Below are 22,768 nucleotides of genomic sequence, written 5' to 3'. Positions count from 1 at the left end.
AGTGTATAATAGCTTTGTAGTCAATTATCAAAAATGGCTTGTGGATGTCTATTCTTTTAACTTTTACCTATAAAAGGAAAGGAATTTAGGGAGCATCTGAAATCATTATAGAATGAGCAGACTAGGTGGTTTCTCTGATCTCTTTGCTCTCGGTTAGGAAGAGGATAATGTTGCAACTGCAGATATGTTGTAATTGGCCAGGAAGAGCCCCGGGGCATTGAGCCGTCACAGATGTACATATCACAAAGACATTCACATACCTGCAGTAAGAGATGTAAAGGGGGCAGCTCTTCTCACTTATCAGAACAACCTGTCATTTTTTTTTCTAATCTACCGGCTAGAAGTGATTTTTTTCCATCTATTTTGAAGAATGATTGAATAAACTCCTTTATTCTAAATTTGTAAAATCTCTATTATATGCTAAAAATATTCTAATCACATATATCTTATTGGACGTTATACAACATACAAAGTACACCTGTCCATAAATCATATCTGACTTTAGAAATATATTTTCTGTTCTGTTTCATTTTATTTTTTTTTTCCTTTTTTGACTATTCTTTGTGAATTGGAACTATATCTAACCTTTAAGTATTTATGACAGAGGGGTTGTCCAGCTGGTAAAACATAACCTTATCAGCTTTCAGTACTACAGATCAGCCCCTATTTTCTTGAACAAGAGTTGATTGATGGTGATGCCAGATGTCGGACCCCATCTAATCTTATATAGGACATCAATAGTAGATGCTTGGACAGCCCATTTAAAAGAACAGTGTGTCACGGGTGTGTCAGGTGTGACACACAGTGGCCCTGGATCCGGCTGTGGAAGGTCACCGCTTGGCATTGCAGACACCTTCTTGATCCTGTCATCTCTGTAGTATAGTTATATCCTGCTCCCTTTAGGACCCAGCAGCGACCTCCACCTTCTGCTGCTGATTGACACACCCTTGCTTGGTAGTTAAAAACGCTCAGTTTCTCCAGATAGTCACCGGTGGTAGTTCTATGTACCTCTGTGCAGGCTCGGAGTACAAGCAGTCAGTTAGTCTCATCTTTTGTGCCCTTGTAGGACAGTTGGTGTTATCTCTCTGGTGTCTGCTCAAGCTAAGTGTATACCCTTTGTTTGTTTACCTTGTTGTCTTTAGTTTGTGGTGGGGCCTGACTAGTGCTCACCCTGTCCCCTCCCTATGTAAGGCCCAGCTCTAGGGACATTCAGGGTTTAGGTTCCTGCTCAGTGATTGGTGCAGAACCAATATAGGGACGATAGGGTAAGTAGGGTGATATTAGAGCTGCCTAGGGGTCTCCACTCCCCCTTTCACTAGTTGTTGGGTTCGCTTCCCCCTCTTCCTGTCATTGTACACTTATTCCTTCCCTCACCTTGCCTGACACAATAGGGTCCCAGAAGCTTTACTTCTAGCTTTTACTTAACCTTTCCCTGTCTTGGCACATCATCAGCACTGTGTGTAGAAAGGGTTGGCTAACCGGCTAATGTTGTTAGCTAAACCATTCCCCTTCTCTGTTACTTCCTATGCACAGTCATAGAAAAGTTCTGATTTAGTTATTGAAATGAGACAGTCAGCCAGCCTCCTCCATACCCAGTACCAATGACATTCCAAAATAAGAAATGCTGATCTGTGTTTTATACCACCCAGAAGAGGAGCTTTCGGGACCCAAGACCACACTGAAATCTTAATATCTGTGAACCTTTGATAATTGAAGTACCGTATATTAGTTAGTTGCAAAACTTATTATTTTAAGTACATTGAGCATAATTTTTGTTCTGGACAACCCCTTTAAAGGAACATTTCCGAACAATTTTTACATGTTGTGTTATGATTAACAGAGCACTCAATGATTAACAAAAAAAATCAAATAGAAAACATACTGCAGAAGTTGTTCAATAATGATTCTTACAGTGGTGGCCAAAAGTATTGGCACCCCTGCAATTCTGTCAGATAATACTCAGTTTATTCCTGAAAATGATTGCAATCACAAATTCTTTGGTATTATTATCTTCATTTAATTTGCTTGCAAGGAAAAAACACAAAAGAGAATGAAGCAAAAATCAAATCATTGATCATTTCAAACAAAACTCCAAAAATGGGCCAGACAAAAGTATTGGTACCCTCAGCCTAATACTTGGTTGCACAACTTTTAGCCAAAATAACTGCGAACAACCGCTTCCGGTAACCATCAATGAGTTTCTTACAATGCTCTGCTGGAATTGTAGACCATTCTTCTTTGGCAAACTGTTCCAGGTCCCTGATATTTGAAGGGTGCCTTCTCCAAACTGCCATTTTGAGATCTCTCCACAGGTGTTCTATGGGATTCAGGTCTGGACTCATTGCTGGCCACCTTAGAAGTCTCCAGTGCTTTCTCTCAAACCATTTTATAGTGCTTTTGGAAGAGTGTTTTGGGTCATTGTCCTGCTGGAAGACCCATGACCTCTGAGGGAGACCCAACTTTCTCACACTGGGCCCTACATTATGCTTCAAAATTTGTTGGTAGTCTTCAGACTTCATAATGCCATGCACATGGTCAAGCAGTCCAGTGCCAGAGGCAGCAAAGCAACCCCAAAACATCAGGGAACCTCCGCCATGTTTGACTGTAGGGACCGTGTTCTTTTCTTTGAATGCCTCTTTTTTTTCCCTGTACACTCTATGTTGATGCTTTTTCCCTAAAAGCTCTACTTTTGTCTCATCTGACCAGAGAACATTCTTCCAAAACGTTTTAGGCTTTCTCAGGTAAGTTTTGGCAAACTCCAGCCTGGCTTTTTTATGTCCCGGGGTAAGAAGTGGGGTCTTCCTGGGTATCCTACCATACAGTCCCTTTTCATTCAGACGCCGACGGATAGTATGGGTTGACACTGTTGTACCCTCGGACTGCAGGGCAGCTTGAACTTGTTTGGATGTTAGTCGAGGTTCTTTATCCACCATCCGCACAATCTTGCGTTGAAATCTCTCGTCAATTTTTCTTTTCCATCCACATCTAGGGAGATTAGCCACAGTACCATGAGCTTTAAACTTCTTGATGACACTGCGCACGGAAGACACAGGAACATTCAGGTCTTTGGAGATGGACTTGTAGCCTTGAGATTGCTCATGCTTCCTCACAATTTGGTTTCTCAAGTCCTCAGGCAATTCTTTGGTCTTCTTTCTTTTCTCCATGCTCAATGTGGTACACACAAGGACACAGGACAGAGGTTGAGTCAACTTTAATCCATGTTAACTGGCTGCAAGTGTGATTTAGTTATTGCCAACACCTGTTAGGTGCCACAGGTAAGTTACAGGTGCTGTTAATTACACGAGTTAGAGAAGCATCACATGATTTTTCAAACAGTGGCAATACTTTTGTCCACCCCCTTTTTTAGGTTTGGTGTGGAATTGTATCCAATTTGGCTTTAGGGCAATTCTTTTTGTGTTTTTTCATTGAAGACAAATTAAATGAAGATAATAATACCAAAGAATTTGTGATTGCAATCATTTTCAGGAAGAAACTGGGTATTATCTGACAGAATTGCAGGGGTTCCAATACTTTTGGCCACCGCTGTATATTGACTATTACCTGATTGCAATACACTGGTACCAGTTTCATCACACATTGATGTGGGAATTCTGAGTTAACAGAGGAGCATTTAGGGTTCAGGATCCTTGTCCAAAGTTAAGAGCAAATGCAAAGAGCGTCTTTTAAGCTGGAGGACCGGTCCTATCCTACTTTACAAAGATAACCCATTAATTTGAATGGGAACGTGTAATGCTCAATTTCACCAGTAGTGCCAATGCAAAAAAGTGGACATTTTAAAGGGGTTGCACTAAGTTTAGATCTTATTCCTATGCATAGTGTTATCCATCTCTCGTCCTCAAAAGGGCCAACAACACATGTCTTTAGGATTTCTTTAGCATTGCAAATGTGGAGCCCAGCTGCGCTTGGTACCACAGATGCTAGAAGGGTGTATTGATGGAATCCTCCACAAGAGGCCCCCATAAACATTCACACATCTCCACCTTCCATCTCAGACGAGCAGAGGGAGCCCGTTAGGGATATAAAAGGGAAGGTGGAGCTAGGCAGTTTAGTCTGTTGAGAGAGTTCCTGCAGTAGAGAAGCCTGAGCGAGGTCAGCCTGCAGTGGAGCATAGTTCAGACTCAGTTGTAGCTCAGAATAGTGAGCTTTAGGTGTGCCGACGCCATAAGAGCGGTGAAGCGCGGCAAGCTGCCGTTAGTGTGAGTAGCCTAGTGAGGGCCCGAGCATGGCTGAAGGCGAGTGGAAAGTGAGTAGCAGTGGGGGCAGAGGAGCTTACCCAGCTCACCCCGAAACCTATACCGGACACCGGGTCCGAGCTTACCGGGATCTCTACGACCCAGTAAGGCATAACCGGAATCCCTGGAGAACTACAGGTCCCAGGTTCACCAGAGAGCTGATACGTAACAGAGCCAGGAGACACATAGGCCCCGTAAGCTGGGAGCGTGCACTCCAAGAGAAGGCCCTACCACAACGTCAGCCGGTGCAGGACAGAGATAAAGTTAGGCCTAGCTCCATTCTGGTCAGAAACTTACTACGCAGAGGCAAGAAACAGGAGGCCCTACACCCGCTCATTGGGGAGGATCCTGATATGCACCCTTCACCCTACAGTGCTCCGGGACGTGCCTGAATTTACATTAGTAAAAGGTACTGAAGTGACTATCGTGTCTGTCCCCGTTCTTGTTCTGACCAGGCTGGGTCTCGCCTGTCCTGCATCCCCGTCTACGTACGCTGCCCTGAGGCCTAGCTCCACCTGTGGGGAGCTATACCATCGAGCTGCCTTATCACCGGCCTCAGTGGACTGCCGCAGCGCTGGTGATTCTCACCAGAAACCACAGGTGGCGTCACGAACTTCCATAAAATTAACAAACAATCCCTTTTTAAAAGCTGACCCCAGGGTACGGGCCCTGGAGCCGACCACCGCAACATCCTCAAGGCCAGGCAAAGGCCCGGGTACTGAGTCGAATAACTTCCAAACTTGGTACAACCCCCTTAATGTCAAGTTTCTTCCTAGACTGCAGCTTGGGTCCCAATGTAACCTCCTGTGACATTATAATATAATCCTAAACAATAATGGTCACTCTCTGAAGTGAAAGAAACCAGATCGATCAGACACAATCATAATATTTTTTTAATTTAAACATTAAATGAACGTTACTGTGAAAGAGGTCATGCAAATGAGAATATGACTTAGGTGACTCATGAGCATTGGTGGGGTTTTAAAATGTTTGTATATTGACTTGGTGTCAAATGTAAAGGGGTTTGTAGCTCTATTATTAATGTTAATAGAAGGAAGCCATCCTTAGCTTAGCCTGCAGTCAGGTCACGGATGGTCATGAGGTTTTCATTTCTGATCTTTTGAAGACCAGCGGAGTGACAACACTTGAACGTTGGGTGGATTCCAGTGGTAATAATACTGTAGCATTTTTTATATACAGTCATATGAAAAAGTTTGGGCACCCCTATTAATCTTAAGCTTAATGTTTTATAAAAATTGGTGTTTTTGCAACAGCTATTTCAGTTTGATATATGTAATAACTGTTGGACACAGTAATGTTTCTGCCTTGAAATGAGGTTTATTGTACTGACAGAAAATGTGCAATCTGCATTCAAACAAAATGTGACAGGTGCATAAGTATGGGCACCCTTATCATTTTCTTGTTTTAAATACTCCTACCTACTTTTTACTGACTTACTAAAGCACTTTTTTGGGTTTTGTAACCTCACTGAGCTTTGAACTTCATAGCCAGGTGTATGCAATCATGAGAAAAGCTTCTTAAAGTGGCCACTTGCAAGTTGTTCTCCTGTTTGAATCTCCTCTGAAGAGTGGCATCATGGGCTCCTCAAAACAACTGTCAAATGATCTGAAAACAAAGATTATTCAACATAGTTGTTCAGGGGAAGGATACTAAAAGCTGTCTCAGCGATTTAACCTGTCAGTTTCCACTGTGAGGAACATAGTAAGGAAATGGAAGAACACAGGGACAGTTCTTGTTAAGGCCAGAAGTGGCAGGCCAAGAAAAACATCAGAAAGGCAGAGAAGAAGAATGGTAAGATCAGTCAAGGACAATCCTCAGACCACCTCCAGAGAGCTGCAGCATCAACTTGCTGCAGATGGTGTCACTGTGCATCGGTCAACTATACAACGCACTTTGCACAAGGAGAAGCTGTATGGGAGAGTGAAGCGAAAGAAGCCGTTTCTGCAAGCACGCCACAAACAGAGTCGGCTGAGATATGCAAAAGCACATTTGGAGAAGCCAATTTCTTCTTGGAAGAAGGTCCTGTGGACTGATGAAACCAAGATTGAGTTGTTTGGTCATACAAAAAGGCGATATGCATGGCGGCAAAAATACACAGCATTCCAAGAAAAACACTTGCTACCCACAGTAAAATTTGGTGGAGGTTCCATCATGCTTTGGGGCTGTGTGGCTAATGCCGGCACCGGGAATCTTGTTAAAGTTGAGGGACGCATGGATTCCACTCAGTATCATCAGATTCTTGTCAATAATGTTCAAGAATCAGTGACAAAGTTGAAGTTACGCAGGGGATGGATCTTTCAGCAAGACAATGATCCAAAACACCACTCCAAATCTACTCAGGCATTCATGCAGAGGAACAATTACAATGTTCTGGAATGGCCATCCCAGTCCCCAGACCTGAATATCATTGAACATCTGTGGGATCATTTGAAGAGGGCTGTCCATGCTCGGCGACCATCAAACTTAACTGAACTGGAATTTTTTGTAAAGCGGAATGGTCAAAAATACCTTCATCCAGGATCCAGGAAATCATTAAAAGCTACAGGAAGCGACTAGAGGCTGTTATTTTTGCAAAAGGAGGATCTACTAAATATTAATGTCACTTTTCTGGTGAGGTGCCCATACTTATGCACCTGTCAAATTTTGTTTGAATGCAGATTGCACATTTTCTGTTAGTACAATAAACCTCATTTCAAGGCAGAAACATTACTGTGTCCAATAGTTATCACATATATGAAACTGAAATAGCTGTTGCAAACACACCAATTTTTATAAAACATTAAGCTTAAGATTAATAGGGGTGCCCAAACTTTTTCATATAACTGTATATAAGGATGCCTTTCCTATATTAATGTTACTATCATAGCCATAACACTTTTCAAAAAGAAAATATATATATAAATGAATATTAAAGCGTGTTCTTCTATTCTCCTTCTAGTTAAGATACGGCAAGATTCAGCAGAGAAACCGTCCCGAATTGATCAATGTGGATCCTCATCTTCTTGATGGAACTCTGCAGAATTACGGCATCTGTGAATAATAAGTGGCCGCTGGGCTCAGAAGTACAGAAATGCTCGTCGTGAAGCAGTGTGTTTGGTGTGTGTAGCACATGGTCTGAACCCACAGGAAGTTCCAGACAAGTAGAGAGTAATTCCTATTGGCGATGTTCGCTCTCCAAAATGGTCACTTGTTCTGCCTGTAATCTAAACTGCCATCTCTAAAAGTGCTTGATGATAGCAATGGTGTCAAAAAAAAGTACTGTTTAATGATGTCATAAGAAAATTAACTGTGCATCCTTCTTCCAAAGATATATATATAAAAAAAATCCTCTCCATTCTCCTCTCAGAACAGTTGATAACGACGGGCTTCAGATTTCCGAGATCAAATGCCGGTTTTTACGTTATGCAAAAATGGCCTAAGTTGTTGGTTGTATCTGATTTCCCCAAGCCTTAAAACAGATGGCCGATCCCTGCCAAGGTTTCATAACAAAGTTCCCGATTAGCTCTGGGCCAGGTTGGACAATTAAATCAATATATAGGCAATATTAACCCCTTGCTGCCTGTGTTCTGCACACACTGCAAATGTTTTTTTTTTTTTGCAGTGGCTTTGGGCAGCCAAGAGGTTAAAAGGAATATGTAATATTAAAAAAAAAAAGTGGCATGTTTCTCTGACAATGCATGGGATATCTGAACTAGAGAAATGCTTAAAACGTATACCAAGGTTGGTGGTCAGGTCACCCGAGTAGCGGAGATGACAAGAAATTTTCTCTGCTCTATAGAATTTAGACAGTACAACATTATGAGGTGTCACTCGTGAGGACATTATAATGGTGATGTTTTAAGAAGTAATATGCATTGAATTATTTATTATTTTTTGGTTAAAAAAATGTTTTTATCTGTGTTTTGCATGTTAAATTGAACTTGTAAAATGGGACCCAAAAATCTTTACATGCAAAACAGATTTCCTTATTACATAATGTGTCAGACGTGTGTGTGTGTGTGTGTTTTATAAGACATGTGTGTCCTTTAAATTTGAAGATATCCTGATTTTGGAGTCTTCCTATTTTGGCCCAAATTGTGTTGAGATATACACTGCTGGGATTTTTAGATAAAACATATAGTAACGGGGTGCCTTTCTGTGGGCACTGAAAATCAAAAATTTACTCCTAATTTGTTAATGGTTGGATTTATCATAAAGATTTTCAGATATAACATTTATAAAATACTATATTTAATGTGTGAACGATGGAAGTCGCATGACTGTGACATTTCTCGGGTTTCGAGAACAGAAATGCTCTTTTCCTTGTTCCTAAAAGTACCCAATACACATTAGGCCGAAAGTGTCGATTTCAGCAGGATCAGCTCATCAATGAAGGAGAGATACCAGATAGGGCACGGTGTACGGATAAGTTACTGGACGGTTCCTGGGTTGAATATGCAGGAGAAAAAGGTGTTCATCCAGCAGCCGCTATATCAAACAAAACAATCTAAAACTTCATATTTATTTGGATTAGTCATGATTAAGAGTGTTTTTTCTCAAAACTCGTAACTCAGACGTCTGGATGCCTACTGCCATGATTTTATGTTTCCCAGTGTTTAATGTTGATCAAAATAAATGGGAAGATTTAGATTTTTTTGGTTTGATGTAGTGGCTGCTAGATGAACACCCTTTTTCGCCTCCAGCAGGATCAGCCTACCATCAAATTTGTCGGAGAACTTCCCAGCTCTCCCCCTGACAGATAATGAAGGATCCGGCAGCAATCCTTTCATAAAGAGCACCGGAGCACTTTAGCGCTCCTGTGTGAAGGAGTCAGGAGAGATAGCACATCACTTTAAGCCGTTTCTTCAGCAATCAATCCAATGAAGGTCTTAGTTATTGACCGAAACGTCATGATTTGTTGGATTGAATTTTCCCAAACAAATCACGATTTCCACTTGTATCATATAAGTGCCAGATTCTAATTTCTACATTGTGCAAGGTGTGATACCCTTTCTGAGCACTGTTCTCTACAGAGAGATGTATATCCCTACCTACAGGAGAGATAGCTTTCAGCTGAATGATCACTTGGCCAAGAGTAGAGTTGGTGCCAATCAATGTACATGACCCAATCGATTGGCCACAAAGGTTATCTCTGGCCACTGGACATGAGGCGTAAAAACCACCTCTTACATGTTGACATGTAAGAGCTGTTTTTGATTAGCTGGACTCAGGCAATAATCATTTTGGCAAAACACACATGTAATGTTCTGCCAGGACAGCTGATTAAAAGAAGAGTCATGAATGTCGTCAGCTAAAAGGCAGTTCTCATGATTCCCATCCTACAGCCATAGATTACTGTGATGGCCAATGGACCAGGTTATGCAAATCGATTCACCCTGATCCAAGCCAAGAGTTATCTAATGTGTATGGGAGCCTAGACTTTTTCCATGTATCCCATGAGATCAACCTGGGAGTTAACCCCACTTGAAATCCCACACATCAAACATTAATATTGAAATGCAATAAATAAGAATTTTATGAAAGTCTTTTCCAACCTGAATACATTTTTACATGGGGAACATAATTGATGTCTAAACAAGTTAATCAGAGTCTAAGGCACACTATTAACATGGCCTAACTAAGGAATTTTCTTCAATTATGACCATGATCTGCAAAAAAAAGTATTTTCGAAAAGATATTACAGTATCATCCATGAACTGTATCAATTCAACCTAAAAAGTAAATGGAATCAAAGTGATTGAAAGTGTTGAAAATAAAATAAGTTGTTTGTGTCCAATTTTAAGCTTAACGGTAAAGTCCATTTGTTTGGTGGTTTGCATGGTGATGTATACAAAGACGTTCCTTGTACAGAAAGAAATAGATAATATATAAATTATAAGAAAGGGTTGCCTTATTTCCAGTCATTTTGTCTGTACAGTACAGTACATATAGTGATGGGAGTTCTCGATGACTGTTGTCTTTGGATGTTTTTTTTCTTCTCATCTGCAGATTTTATTAATCAGTAAATATATGCCAGTATTTATTTGGACGGGATTCTATATCCCTTTGTTGTGACATTGCCATCCTACATTAGGGACAAAGCAGACCTGTTGGTCAAATTGGAAAATGTGATACTGGATCAGAATATCCTTTTGGCATCTATTGATTTGGAGTCTCTATACAGTAGTATTCCCCAGGAAGCAAGTGACTCGCCCCCTGGGCCGTGGGACACTCGGATCCGGGCAACAGGGCAATAATGGGGGTAGTAGTGGCAACCCGGTCAATGGCTCAGGGTGGTCAGACCAGTGGCAGTCTTCTATACGTTTTGCAATGTCCGACTACGCCACCCGTGGATTGCGGTCAGGGCTAACCGCCGCTGCAGTGCAGACCGCTGGGGCTGACATAAATGTGCAGCACTGAATAGTACAACTCCCCACGGGAGGAGTATGGCTCCAGGGCAGTATATAATGGATGATGGAGGGGATGATTCCGACCGCGATAGCCAGGAAATGGAGGCCTCTTAAACAGTTCAGGGTCTTTATTAGAACAGGTGAAAAGACCCAAAAACAGTCCCAGCTAGGAGGGGGCCTGGATGTCTGAGAAAAAGTGGGAAGCTGGCCCTGATCAGTCTGAGGGTGTAGGCCTACCGTGCTCTCTGCGCTCTCTCTGGCTATTTCCCTCCTCGTGGTGTAATAGCCCACGTTCCGAGCTCACCGTGTCTTCTTGCCCGTATGGCTGGCGACTTGGGTCCCTTTTTACTCTTGGCCTGGTGCAGCTTCACCAGTCCCTTCTGCTGTGGCGGAACCTCCGGGCTTCTTAGGCCAAAGGACATACAGTCCCCTGCGGACTGGTTATTTGCTGTAGGACTTGGAATCCTAACAGCCTCGGACACCAAAGTCCGGTAGATTGGTTTCTCGATCGGCCAGGACAGGCTCGCTTCGCCTCTTGTCCCTGGCTCGTGGCTCTCCTACTGCCACATGGCCTCTTAGGCTGCAACACAACTGTCTGTCCCTGCTCTGGGACACCTCTCAATCCAGAGACAGGTTGTCCAGTTCTCCTCTAACCCTGCCCCCAGTTCCAGCTTTTATAGGGGCAGCCTGCTCCCCCTACTGGCCTGGGACTGGAGGTATTGCATGCTAATGGTCCTTGACCAGAGAACCTCCCCCTTGCTCTCAGACACAGCTTTATTACACATTTGTGGCATCCAGGCCAGGGTGACACACAAGGACTGGGGCGGTTGAGCACTTCTTCAAATCCTGGGTATTTTACTTTACACCACATTACTCCTTTGTCATCAAACTACTCGGATTTATCCTCACACGTAATTATATTTTGTTCTATGGTAAGTACATCCACCAGCTGAGGGGGACCGCGATGGGGAGTTCTTGCACCCCGTCGTATGCTAACCTCCCCCTGGTGGGAGTAAAAAATTGTTTTTTTAAGATATGGTATGGTGGGAATCAAAAGTCCTTTATTGGGGCAGATTCATAGATGACATGTTGTCCTATGGTCTGGGTCCAAGGAGGAATTGCTATCCTTTGTAGGTAGTCAACAAAGGATAACAATTCTTTTGTCCTACCTGCCTTCTTAGCCTTCACTGGATACACCCCTTTAAGCCATTAAGTGCAATATTGGCTTCCCTTGGCATCTACTTGTATTTGTTATGACTTGTTATAGACTTTTTGTTTTTGAATTGTTATGGAAATTACTAATAAATTGTGTTTCTAGGGATGTTATATTTTTTCTTGGATCCTCTTTAGTATTTCCTTATTTGTCAGCTTCATTTTCATCATTACCAATGACCATGTTGAATGGCCCATGCTCATGATATAGAAAAAAATCCAGGATAAATACACATTGTAACAGCTAACATTCTAGATATACAGGATTTCATCTGGTCCACAGGGTTTTCTATATACTTTCTATGCACATGATAAGTCCGGAGTTCACAGCCCTCAGGTATCTGAAATGAGTAATCAAAGAACTGAAGAAATTCTGTCAAGGTGTAAAAACTTTTACATGTGTATATGTAAATGGTATAAAATTTTGTCCTATCAGTCTAGTAGATTAACATGTATTTTAGCTATAATCAAACCATACCATAAAGAATCTTATTCTGCTATGTAGAAGAAAAAAAATCTAATTTACCATAACATTATCTACAATTTATAAAACAATATACATTTAGCATTTTTTTTTAAATTTCCTTGAGGAGGTAGATTTTTTTTTAAAATACACCTGCCCAAAAATCAGTTAATCGTTCCACCAATGATCAACTGTATTGGTTGAGAAAGCTCTAGCTGTCTATACATTTGTAAGATTACATGCCAACCAGGCTCGGACTGGCCCACAAGAGAACAGGTAATTTCCCCGGTAGGCCGCCTTAAATGAGCAGTATTTGGCACAATATACTTGATTCACTATGTACAGACAAGGACAGCATCTCATCATTAATTTAACAAACTACCCAGCTTATTATATAGGAGCAGAGATAAATTGGAATGTGGATAATATAATATTTGCATATAGGTGAACAGTGGGCCCCTAAAATCAGTGTCACTGATGGGCCCTTGGCACCCCGGTCTGACATGATGCCAACTATTTTGATAACTAGCCAGACAGGTCTTTCAGAAAGGAATCTACTCTGAGATCTTCTCCCTATTTTGGGCTGAAAGGGGGTGTAAGGGGGGGGGGATCCCTTGTTATGAAGTTCATTTGCTGTCTCTCTGTCGCAACTAGACATGGGTCAATGAGCACATAATTATTTATTTTACGCCACCACGCTGTTCTCTTTAGTCCTCGTGATTAGTGATGAGTGCGAGTGCTCGTTACTCAAGTTTGCCAAGGATGCATTGAGTATCGCAGGTGATCGAGTAAAATGATCGAGTCCCTGCGGCCGCTTGTTCCACTCCAGTTAGACCACTACAAAACATGCGGGGATTGCCCGTGTTTGTCAGGCAATCCCCGCATGTTTTGTGGCTGTCTAACAGGAGCGGAACATGTGGCCGCGGTGACTCGAACATTTCACTCGAGCACCTGCGATACTCAATGCATCCTCGGCAAACTGGAGTAATGATCACTACTCGTGATCAAAAACAAAAAAAATACTAACGAGCCCTATCATTTTTGATAATACTGTATTGATGAATATTATCAGGTTCTAGTGTGGAGATTCCATTTCTTTCTTTTCTTATTCATTTATTTTTTTGTTCTTTTTTCTCCCCCTCGGAAATTGTTTAAGACGACAGTATTATTTCTTTTCTCAAACTCCCAGTACTTAGATTTTTTTACATAAAGATATATATATATATATATATATATATATATATATATATATATATATAAATACATTAAAAATAATATATAAATAATCATTCCTAACCGAAGAATATAATAAGGTATATAAAAGAAATAGGTTTGTTTTTTTCTGTTAATGTGTCTTATGGCAAAGGTATCAAATTATATGACTTTGTATTATAATCAACATGACAAGCGTTGCACTTTCATTCAGACAACAATTACTTTGACCAATTTGTTGTCCCTGACGTGGGGTGGGGGGGTTGATTTGACCCCTTACGATCAGGTTCTTACGTTAACACTACAATTGAAATACTTGAAATAGACGAGATGTTTGACCTACTCTAGGTACGTCACAGAGATGAACATGTACAGTCAATGAATTTATGTCTATGTATGTGCCAATTTTCACTATTGTACAATTTTAGGGCATTTTTTTTTTCTGACGATTAATGGTGCAAGACTGTAACAATTTGACATTTCAGCCGTCCCATCAGAGAGCATTGTACTTATTTTCTGATAAAGCTGAATGATCTTCTGTAATATAGTTGCTAAATATTGGGGGCTTATAATAAACACTGTGAAATAGGGATATTCATTGTGCTTTTAACAAAAAAAAATTCTTATTTTGCCAGCTGTTATGTATGTGTTTTTTGTTGTTTTTGGGGGCTTTTTGATGACACTGGAACTGTTACATTTATAAATGTGATCAAATGGCGCAGAACTGAACAGATTTTATTGAATAAAAGAAACAGTGTTTATGAATTAAAAAAAAACAATAAAAATGAATGAAAATAATGAACGCTCTAAGTCTGTAAAAAAGTTGGAAATTCCCGATTTATCTGATATTTTTTTCCCCCCATGTGGGGCGATGTTTGGATGTTTTCCTGATGCACCGTGAGTATGTTTCCTCCTTCCCGTCCCCTAAAATCTCCACCTACGTTCGATAGTGCTTCTCGTTTTCTCTATTAAAGTGGCATGTTCTGGATCGTAATATTGACATGTGAATATGGAAATTGATATGAAAAAAAAAAAACCTTAAGAAATTTTCAACGGGCACGAAAAAAAAAAATTGACTGTGTAATTTACTGTTTAGTGCGTGTAGTTGCAGATATGGATATGGACCATTCCATCCATTTGCGTGTAAAAGATAACTTGTGTCAGCCTGTTTATACAATATTTATTCAATAAATGTTGATTTCTTATGGACATTTGTGTTTGTTGTCGTTATTTTACATTTTGGGGACATTTCTGATGCCGCTGAATTTTTTTTTTTTCCAAAACAGCGCCACTCTTATCCCTGGCTGTGCATGGTATTGCAGCTCAGTCGCATTCAAGTCAAAAGGGCAGAGATGCAACACCAGATACAGTCAAGGACACAAGTAGCGCTGTTGATAATTTTTTCTAATCTCTTATGCAAATTGCCTCTTCAGAGAGGAAAAGGACTTGAACTCTAGCGCCACCTATTGGTAGCAGCAATCCAAAAAGTCAATATCGACTCTTTAACGAGCCTTGCAATATGACTTAGGACAAAAGCCAAACCAGAATCTCAATTTGCAGACACGGTGTTTCAGGGTGTTACCCCTCATCAGTGCAAAGTACAAGATCTGATTTGACTAGGTGCTTTGCACTGATGAGGGGCAACACAGTGAAACACCGTGTCTGCAAATTGAGATTCTGGTTTGGCTTTTATCCTAAGTCATATTGCAAGGCTCGTTAAAGAGTCGATATTGACTTTTTGGATTGCTGCTACCAATGGGTGGCGCTAGAGTTCTAGCACTCTTCCTCTCTTAATAGACAATTTGCATCAATAATTTCACAGAGGAGCATGCATGGTGTACAAGTCTCCTTACATTGACATGCCAGGCTTGGCTTGTCACGCTCCACAAGGAGAAATGTTACCCCTTAGATTCTAATCTCTTACAAACCCTTTAACTCAGTCATTAAACTGTAGCCCGGTAAGAATAATTTCAGTAATTGAGATGGCTAAATAACAATCCGTTTACAGCTTCTGTAATTAGTAAATGCATTACACACAAGGACATTTTTTAATCATAGTAATCATCCCTAAAGGACAATACTCCAATTTCTAGGAGTCCCTTCCATGGGCCGTAGAGTTAGTCACCTGATAATCTATTGTTAACATTCCAGTCTAGATTGCTGTTGTATTGGTACAAATTAGAGCCTATTTGGTACATTCTTGAGATCCTTTTACCTTTGGATTGCTTTGACAAGTGCCTGACAACAAGACTGACTTGTTCTAGAATGTTCCGTACAGCGGAATTTTCCAGAATATATTCCGTATTGCCTGTACAATGCAACATGTCTGAGTATTTTTTTTTTCACTTAATTTCAGATCTGACACCAGATTTCACAATATAAACTGCATACATTATTAAATTGATCTCTTGGACCTGATGAGGCTGGTGTACTGACTGTGAAAATGCATGTAAAAATGGCCAAATAATCCTTTTTGAAAGTATTCACACCCAATATTGCACTTTTATTTTTCCTAACCCATAACTTTTTTTTTTTTTCCATAAACATAGCCGTATGAGGTCTCGTTTTTTTAGGGGTTGAGGTTTGCAAGACAACTCATAGTTTTGCAGAACATCTTTCTTTTTATGTTATATGGTACTGGAAAATTAGGAAAAAGAATTAAAGTCTGGTGAAAAGGTGAGAAGTCTGCAATTCCGCCACTGGTTTTTGTTTTTGCAATGTTCATTGTGTGGTACAACATGATTCGTCCTGGTCAGTATGACTGCAGCATGGCATGGACCTTATGGGTTAAATGATTTTATATTTTGATAGATTGGACATTCACAGACATGACAGTTTCTTTATATTCGAATCGTTAAAGGAAGTGATTCAAACTTTTATATATATTTTTTTATTATTTTTATTTTAGTTTATAGTTTTTCCTAGAGACTAATACACTAACATTGCACAATATAGTACACATCATGATCTTTTACGAAACCCAATCAGTGGTTCAACCCAGCATCAAGATCGAGGAGACGGAAGGATGAGGAGGGCCGATGGATGTCTGAACCGATGTCCCACCAAGGATAAGAAACAATATTGATATCTCACCATAATGTGTTAAAAAAATTAAAACCTTTACATATGGTGTCCTTACTTTTCCACTTTACAGTACTGTAAAATTTGAGCTCCAAAGATAAGAATGCCATTTTATACTTTGCACACCGAATATTTTTGAGTGATTTAAAGGGGTTGATCACTGCTGGGCAACCATTCCTGGTAGCCATTTACCTTCCGGACCAATGCCGTTCCTCTAATCTCCGCACAGTGTCTTCTAGCAGTCATGTACAATAAACAATTTATTGATTGATTCTACTCGCTTATATAGTGCCATTCATTTCTGCAGCGCTTCATAGATATCATCATCACCATCGCTGTCCCCATTGGGGCTCACAATCTACATTCCCTATCAGGATGTCTTTGGAGTGTGGAAGGAAACCGGAGAACCCAAAGGAAACCCACGCAAACACGGGGAGAACATACAAACTCCTTGCAGATGTTGTCCTTGGTGGGATTTGAAACTAAGACCTTAGCACTGCAAAGCAACAATGCTATCCACTGAGCCACCTTGTTGCTCTTACATGTCCACTGATTGGTGGCTGATCTGAAGGAGTAGTAAAGGCTGCAGCTGCTGACTGGCTGCAGCAGTCACATGCTAATCCTGAAGAACCGCAAGTATTCAGTAATTATACTGTATTTTGTGCTGCCCAGTGGAGCTGTTAAGAAGGAGTTTAACAACAGTGGACAACAACCCCTTTAAATAAAAGGAGTTATATAATGATTTATTGAGACACTTATATGACGCGCCCCCTGGGCCATATTCTTTAGGGGAATACCCGGAGCCGGATCAGATGGGGGTTGTAGTCTCCGAGTGGCTGTGACCCGGTCCGTGCCCAGGGTGTCAAGCTCAGTGTATGTGGCAGTCCTACAGATGTTACAAAGTTCTTTATGTCGACTACGCCACCCGTTGGATTGCGGTCACTACGGCTGCCGCTGCAGCAGGGTCCGCTGAGGCTGATGGTGTTGGTGCAGCTTTAGATAGTATAACCCCCAACGGGAGGGGTATGGCCTCAGGGGGTCAGGTGCAGAGGATGGGGGTTGTGGTGGTGCAGCGTAGATGATAAGTAAAGACAGAGTCGGGTTGTGCAGTTCAGGGTGTTTACTTACTGCAGATATTCCGGTCACTCCGGCCTTGAGTGACCACCCGAGCCGTGCTGCGTCGACCAGGTCCTGGATTCAGCCAACCCCCAAGCAAGTCCGGAGCGTGTCCCTGAGCCCTCCTTCTTGTCCTTTCTTCTGGCCGTCCCCACCAGGGATCCACCTAGGTCCAGCTCCCTCGGGCCTTCTGTTGGGAGACCCTTGGCCTTGGGTTCCCTGACCCTACACGTGGTTTGCCTTCAGGGTGGATGTGGTGGGTGGCCGTGGCAGATCCTGCCCACGGCCTCCGGTCTCTGGCTGAGGTATGCTTTAGCCCCCACCAGTTTGGGATCCGGTACCCTGTTGCCAACTCTTCACCCTGTGTTTGTATGTGGGTTCTCAGAGTTCCTTCTGTCTCCCTCTCTGGGTCTTTCTTGCTCCACTCTCACTCTCTCTGGGGCTGCTCTGCTCCTCTTCCTCTGACTTCTCACCGACTGACCGACCTCTCACAGACTGACCCTGATCTTAGATGGTGCCCACCTTAAATACTCCCTCTATGTGTGAGCTCAGGTGACCAGCACCCAATGAGCTCCTATCTTTACCCAGGCTGCTCCCCCTATCTGCCCCTACACTACTGGGATGTACCACCCCCCTCCCACTCCAGCCAGGAACAGACTCGGTCGTACCTGCACATTTCTAAGTGGGAGTACCGTTGGTCTGTTCCTCGGAAATGGGATGTGTGTAGTGCATGCAGCTTTCTGAGCTCAGTTCCACACTCCATCCTTACCCGGGAGTGGAATATCACACCTCTGGGTTGAGGTGCAATACCCCTGTAGCAGCCGAATCCTCAGGGTGCTACATTCCCCCCTGGTAAATCACAGCACGTCCTCGGGCTGTAAGATATAAAAACATCCAAACATACAATTTTTTTTTTTTTTTCATAACATAAACATATAAAACATATAAACATTATCATCAGCATAAACTTTTCATATAAACTTTTCATAAAAACTTTTCATTAGAAACATTCTTATCTTCTGGTACCTCCGGTCACGGTGCAACTTGTGACCGGGTAAAGTGCGACAGTCTCTTGAAGAAAATGGTTTTCCCATAAACCAGTAGGGGGCGCTTTAGGACGCGCAACTATATACAAAGGGTAGGTGGCCGCTCTCAGTCCTCGGCCAGGTATCAGGAAGGAATGACCGCTCTCAGTCCTCGGTCAGTGGGGTTAAGGGACACACGGGTTAACAGTTCAGTTCTCTGGTCCCAACGGGGACTATATTAGCAGCAACGGTTCACTGTGCCCCGACGGGCAACTATATACAGCTCCTACTCCGCTGTACTCAACGACGACGTCCTCCTGCTCTTTCTTTGTGATTCACTTTAGCTTCAGACCCGTCCGGGTCCTCTTGCTCCTCTTCACACCGCAGCTCCTCCTCCGTCAGGCGATGCACATGGAGGGCGTAGGGTCCTTTGGCACACTTGTGCCGGGTGAAGGTGACCTCGTCCCCTATATACAGGTCACGTCCTCTGTGTCCCTCCGGTAGGTGGGACTCAACGTCTCTTCTTGTCACGAAGACGTCGCCTGGGGTGCGGTGATCTCGGATGAAGCCCCACCCGTGCTGCATATTAAACTTGATCACAGTCCCGGTGGAAGGGGGACCATGAGCTGCACGGGGACTCCTCCTGGCCCGGCTCTTCTGCTCCGCGCTCTTTATTTGGGCTTGTTGTTCCCGGACCCGCCTCTCTCTCCGCTCCCTCTCAAAGACCTCGAGCTGTTGCCGGCAGCACTCTGCACGCTCCGCTGCAGCTGCCCGAGTCTCCTGAGTGAACCCCATGAGGTCTTCTCCGGTGGGGTCCCACTCAAACTGCGCCTCCTCTAGCGGGGGCGAGGTCCTCGTTACGGGCTTTGGAACCGGAATCAGGGGTTCGTCTAGGGGTCTCTCTTTCCGGAGTCGGGGGTGGTGAAACTCCGGTGGCCATATAAAGGGCTGCCCATCCGGGCACGTATGTTGGGCGAACAGATCTTCTCCCAGATGCGGCACTCTTGGTTTTATGGGCGCGGTGGTGGTGGCGCCCGGGTTGCCCAGGCCTTGCGGCCAGGCCTGGGGCACCTGGAAAGTGAAGGGCACCGTAAGGACGGCGGCGCCCTGGGCTACTTGGCCCTGCGACCAGGCCGGTGGCTCCGCAGAGGTAGGGGGCGCTGTTGGTATTGCGGCGCCCGGGGGTACTAGGCCTTGCGACCAGGCTGGTGGTACTTCCTGCTTGGTCACGCTCGGGGTCGAGGCGTGTGACGTCACAGGGGTCGCGGCTCCCGTTTGAGGCCTAGTCTGCGGCGGTGACGTTGCAGCGACGGGCACGGCAGGGGATACTTCGGGCTCTGCGACGGGGAGCTGGGGCAGGTACGCGGTTTCCCGGTTTGGGGTAGAAACGTCCCCTTTACCTGCCTCCTTTCGTTCGGCTCCCTTCTCGGCGCCGTCTCCGGCCTTCAGTCCTCCTGCGCCATCCTCAGAGGCGGTCTGTCTCCTCGTCTCGGGTGGCGTGCTCCGCTGACGGGTTCCGGTCTGCTGGGCCATCTCACGGCTCCATTCTGCTAACGTCTCTCGCTGTACCCGGGCCATCCTCCGTGCGAGGCCCTCCAGCGCGGTCTGTGCACACTCCCGATCTCGGGGGAGCTGGGCCAAGACCTCCACTAAGCCTAGTGGGGTCGTTGCTTCTAGCAGGCTCCTGACCAACGGGTCGGTGCTGCTCTGCTCTCCTCCCGTTGTCTCCAGCCGGCCTTCTGGAGTGGCGACCGGCAACAGGCTCCTGACCACTGGGTCGGTGCTGCCTGGAGTGGCGGCCCGCATCAGGCTCCTGACCACTGGGTCGGTGCTGCCTGGCTCTCCCTCCATCTCCGGGTAGGCTCTTTCTGGACTCTGCTCCAGGCTTCTTGTCTCCGGGTGCGCTCTCTCCAGACTGCTCCAGGCGACACCCATCTTTGCTCTCTTCTTCTCAGTCCTCCCACTTCGAGGGCGGTCCCGGGGCCACTTGGTGACTGTCAGCTCCAGGGGCAGTTCTTTCACGCTGACAGACACCTCTAGCATCACAGTCTCTGTTGGTGGGGGCGGTTTCCACTTTTGGCGCCATTTTCGGTCCTGGCCCACGATGGGAGGTGGCCTCTTGCCACCCTCTGGCACGCCCATAATGGCGTCCGCTCTTCCAAGGCGGGAAACCTTTGGAAATGGCGGGAATCGTCTCCCAGTGGCGGGAAACTCTGCAGATGGCGGGAAAAAGCTGTTAATGGCGGACAACCGGCGGGAATCGATCTGTGATGGAGTCCGATGGCGGGGACCCTCCGGAACCGGCAGGAGACTTCTTTTTGAGGTAAACTCGTTCTTTTCTTCAGGCACGCAGTACCCGGTTGTTGTGGGCACGTAATCCTGCCGACTACGCCAAAGTTGACGCACCCCCTGGGCCATATTCTTTAGGGGAATACCCGGAGCCGGATCAGATGGGGGTTGTAGTCTCCGAGTGGCTGTGACCCGGTCCGTGCCCAGGGTGTCAAGCTCAGTGTATGTGGCAGTCCTACAGATGTTACAAAGTTCTTTATGTCGACTACGCCACCCGTTGGATTGCGGTCACTACGGCCGCCGCTGCAGCAGGGTCCGCTGAGGCTGATGGTGTTGGTGCAGCTTTAGATAGTATAACCCCCAACGGGAGGGGTATGGCCTCAGGGGGTCAGGTGCAGAGGATGGGGGTTGTGGTGGTGCAGCGTAGATGATAAGTAAAGACAGAGTCGGGTTGTGCAGTTCAGGGTGTTTACTTACTGCAGATATTCCGGTCACTCCGGCCTTGAGTGACCACCCGAGCCGTGCTGCGTCCACCAGGTCCTGGATTCAGCCAACCCCCAAGCAAGTCCGGAGCGTGTCCCTGAGCCCTCCTTCTTGTCCTTTCTTCTGGCCGTCCCCACCAGGGATCCACCTAGGTCCAGCTCCCTCGGGCCTTCTGTTGGGAGACCCTTGGCCTTGGGTTCCCTGACCCTACACGTGGTTTGCCTTCAGGGTGGATGTGGTGGGTGGCCGTGGCAGATCCTGCCCACGGCCTCCGGTCTCTGGCTGAGGTATGCTTTAGCCCCCACCAGTTTGGGATCCGGTACCCTGTTGCCAATTCTTCACCCTGTGTTTGTATGTGGGTTCTCAGAGTTCCTTCTGTCTCCCTCTCTGGGTCTTTCTTGCTCCACTCTCACTCTCTCTGGGGCTGCTCTGCTCCTCTTCCTCTGACTTCTCACCGACTGACCGACCTCTCACAGACTGACCCTGATCTTAGATGGTGCCCACCTTAAATACTCCCTCTATGTGTGAGCTCAGGTGACCAGCACCCAATGAGCTCCTATCTTTACCCAGGCTGCTCCCCCTATCTGCCCCTACACTACTGGGATGTACCACCCCCCTCCCACTCCAGCCAGGAACAGACTCGGTCGTAGCTGCACATTTCTAAGTGGGAGTACCGTTGGTCTGTTCCTCGGAAATGGGATGTGTGTAGTGCATGCAGCTTTCTGAGCTCAGTTCCACACTCCATCCTTACCCGGGAGTGGAATATCACACCTCTGGGTTGAGGTGCAATACCCCTGTAGCAGCCGAATCCTCAGGGTGCTACATATACATCACATAAAACACTAAAACAGCACTACTCAGAAAGAGACAGCCTGAAAAAAGTACCTGTGAAAATTTGTCCAAGAGGTGCAATAACTAATGGGCTATGCAGCATGCAGTGCCCAAACAGTGAGGATTCACATGTCTGCAGTCACAGAGTCACCCCAGACTTTTACCCCAAGGCCAGACAACCCCTTTACACATAGCACATGCTAGTTACAACCCTAATACATATTATACACATAGGCATCTGTGAGCCTCTAGTTTTGCCTCTATACTGTACCCTTGTTCACCAATTTAAACATGGTCATAGTCGGTGGGGCAACTTTTTGTAAGCCATTTAGTTATTGCACCCCTTGGATAAATTTTCACAGGTACCTTTTTCATGCTAAACTTTGTCTCTTT

The 22,768-nt window shown here is 44.5% G+C and overlaps 1 protein-coding gene across 7 annotated transcripts in view; it reads left to right on the top strand.

The window, feature by feature from the left end:
- Positions 1 to 13,122, top strand: part of ERC2 (ELKS/RAB6-interacting/CAST family member 2) — a 1,561,275-nt gene extending 1,548,153 nt beyond the window's left edge. For all 7 annotated transcript variants that reach the window (XM_073644598.1, XM_073644595.1, XM_073644592.1 and 4 more), the window contains one exon: positions 7,213 to 13,122. The gene's annotated coding sequence lies outside the window, so the exon portion shown is untranslated. The remainder of the gene's footprint in view (positions 1 to 7,212) is intronic.
- Positions 13,123 to 22,768: the final 9,646 nt, after the last annotated feature.

Source organism: Phyllobates terribilis, unplaced genomic scaffold (genome assembly GCF_046119375.1).
Source record: "Phyllobates terribilis strain yellow unplaced genomic scaffold, ASM4611937v1 Scaffold_8__6_contigs__length_399053987, whole genome shotgun sequence".
Taxonomy (NCBI): domain Eukaryota; kingdom Metazoa; phylum Chordata; class Amphibia; order Anura; family Dendrobatidae; genus Phyllobates; species Phyllobates terribilis.
Note: the sequence above shows the minus strand (reverse complement) of the source record. Positions and strands in the feature narration are given on the sequence as shown.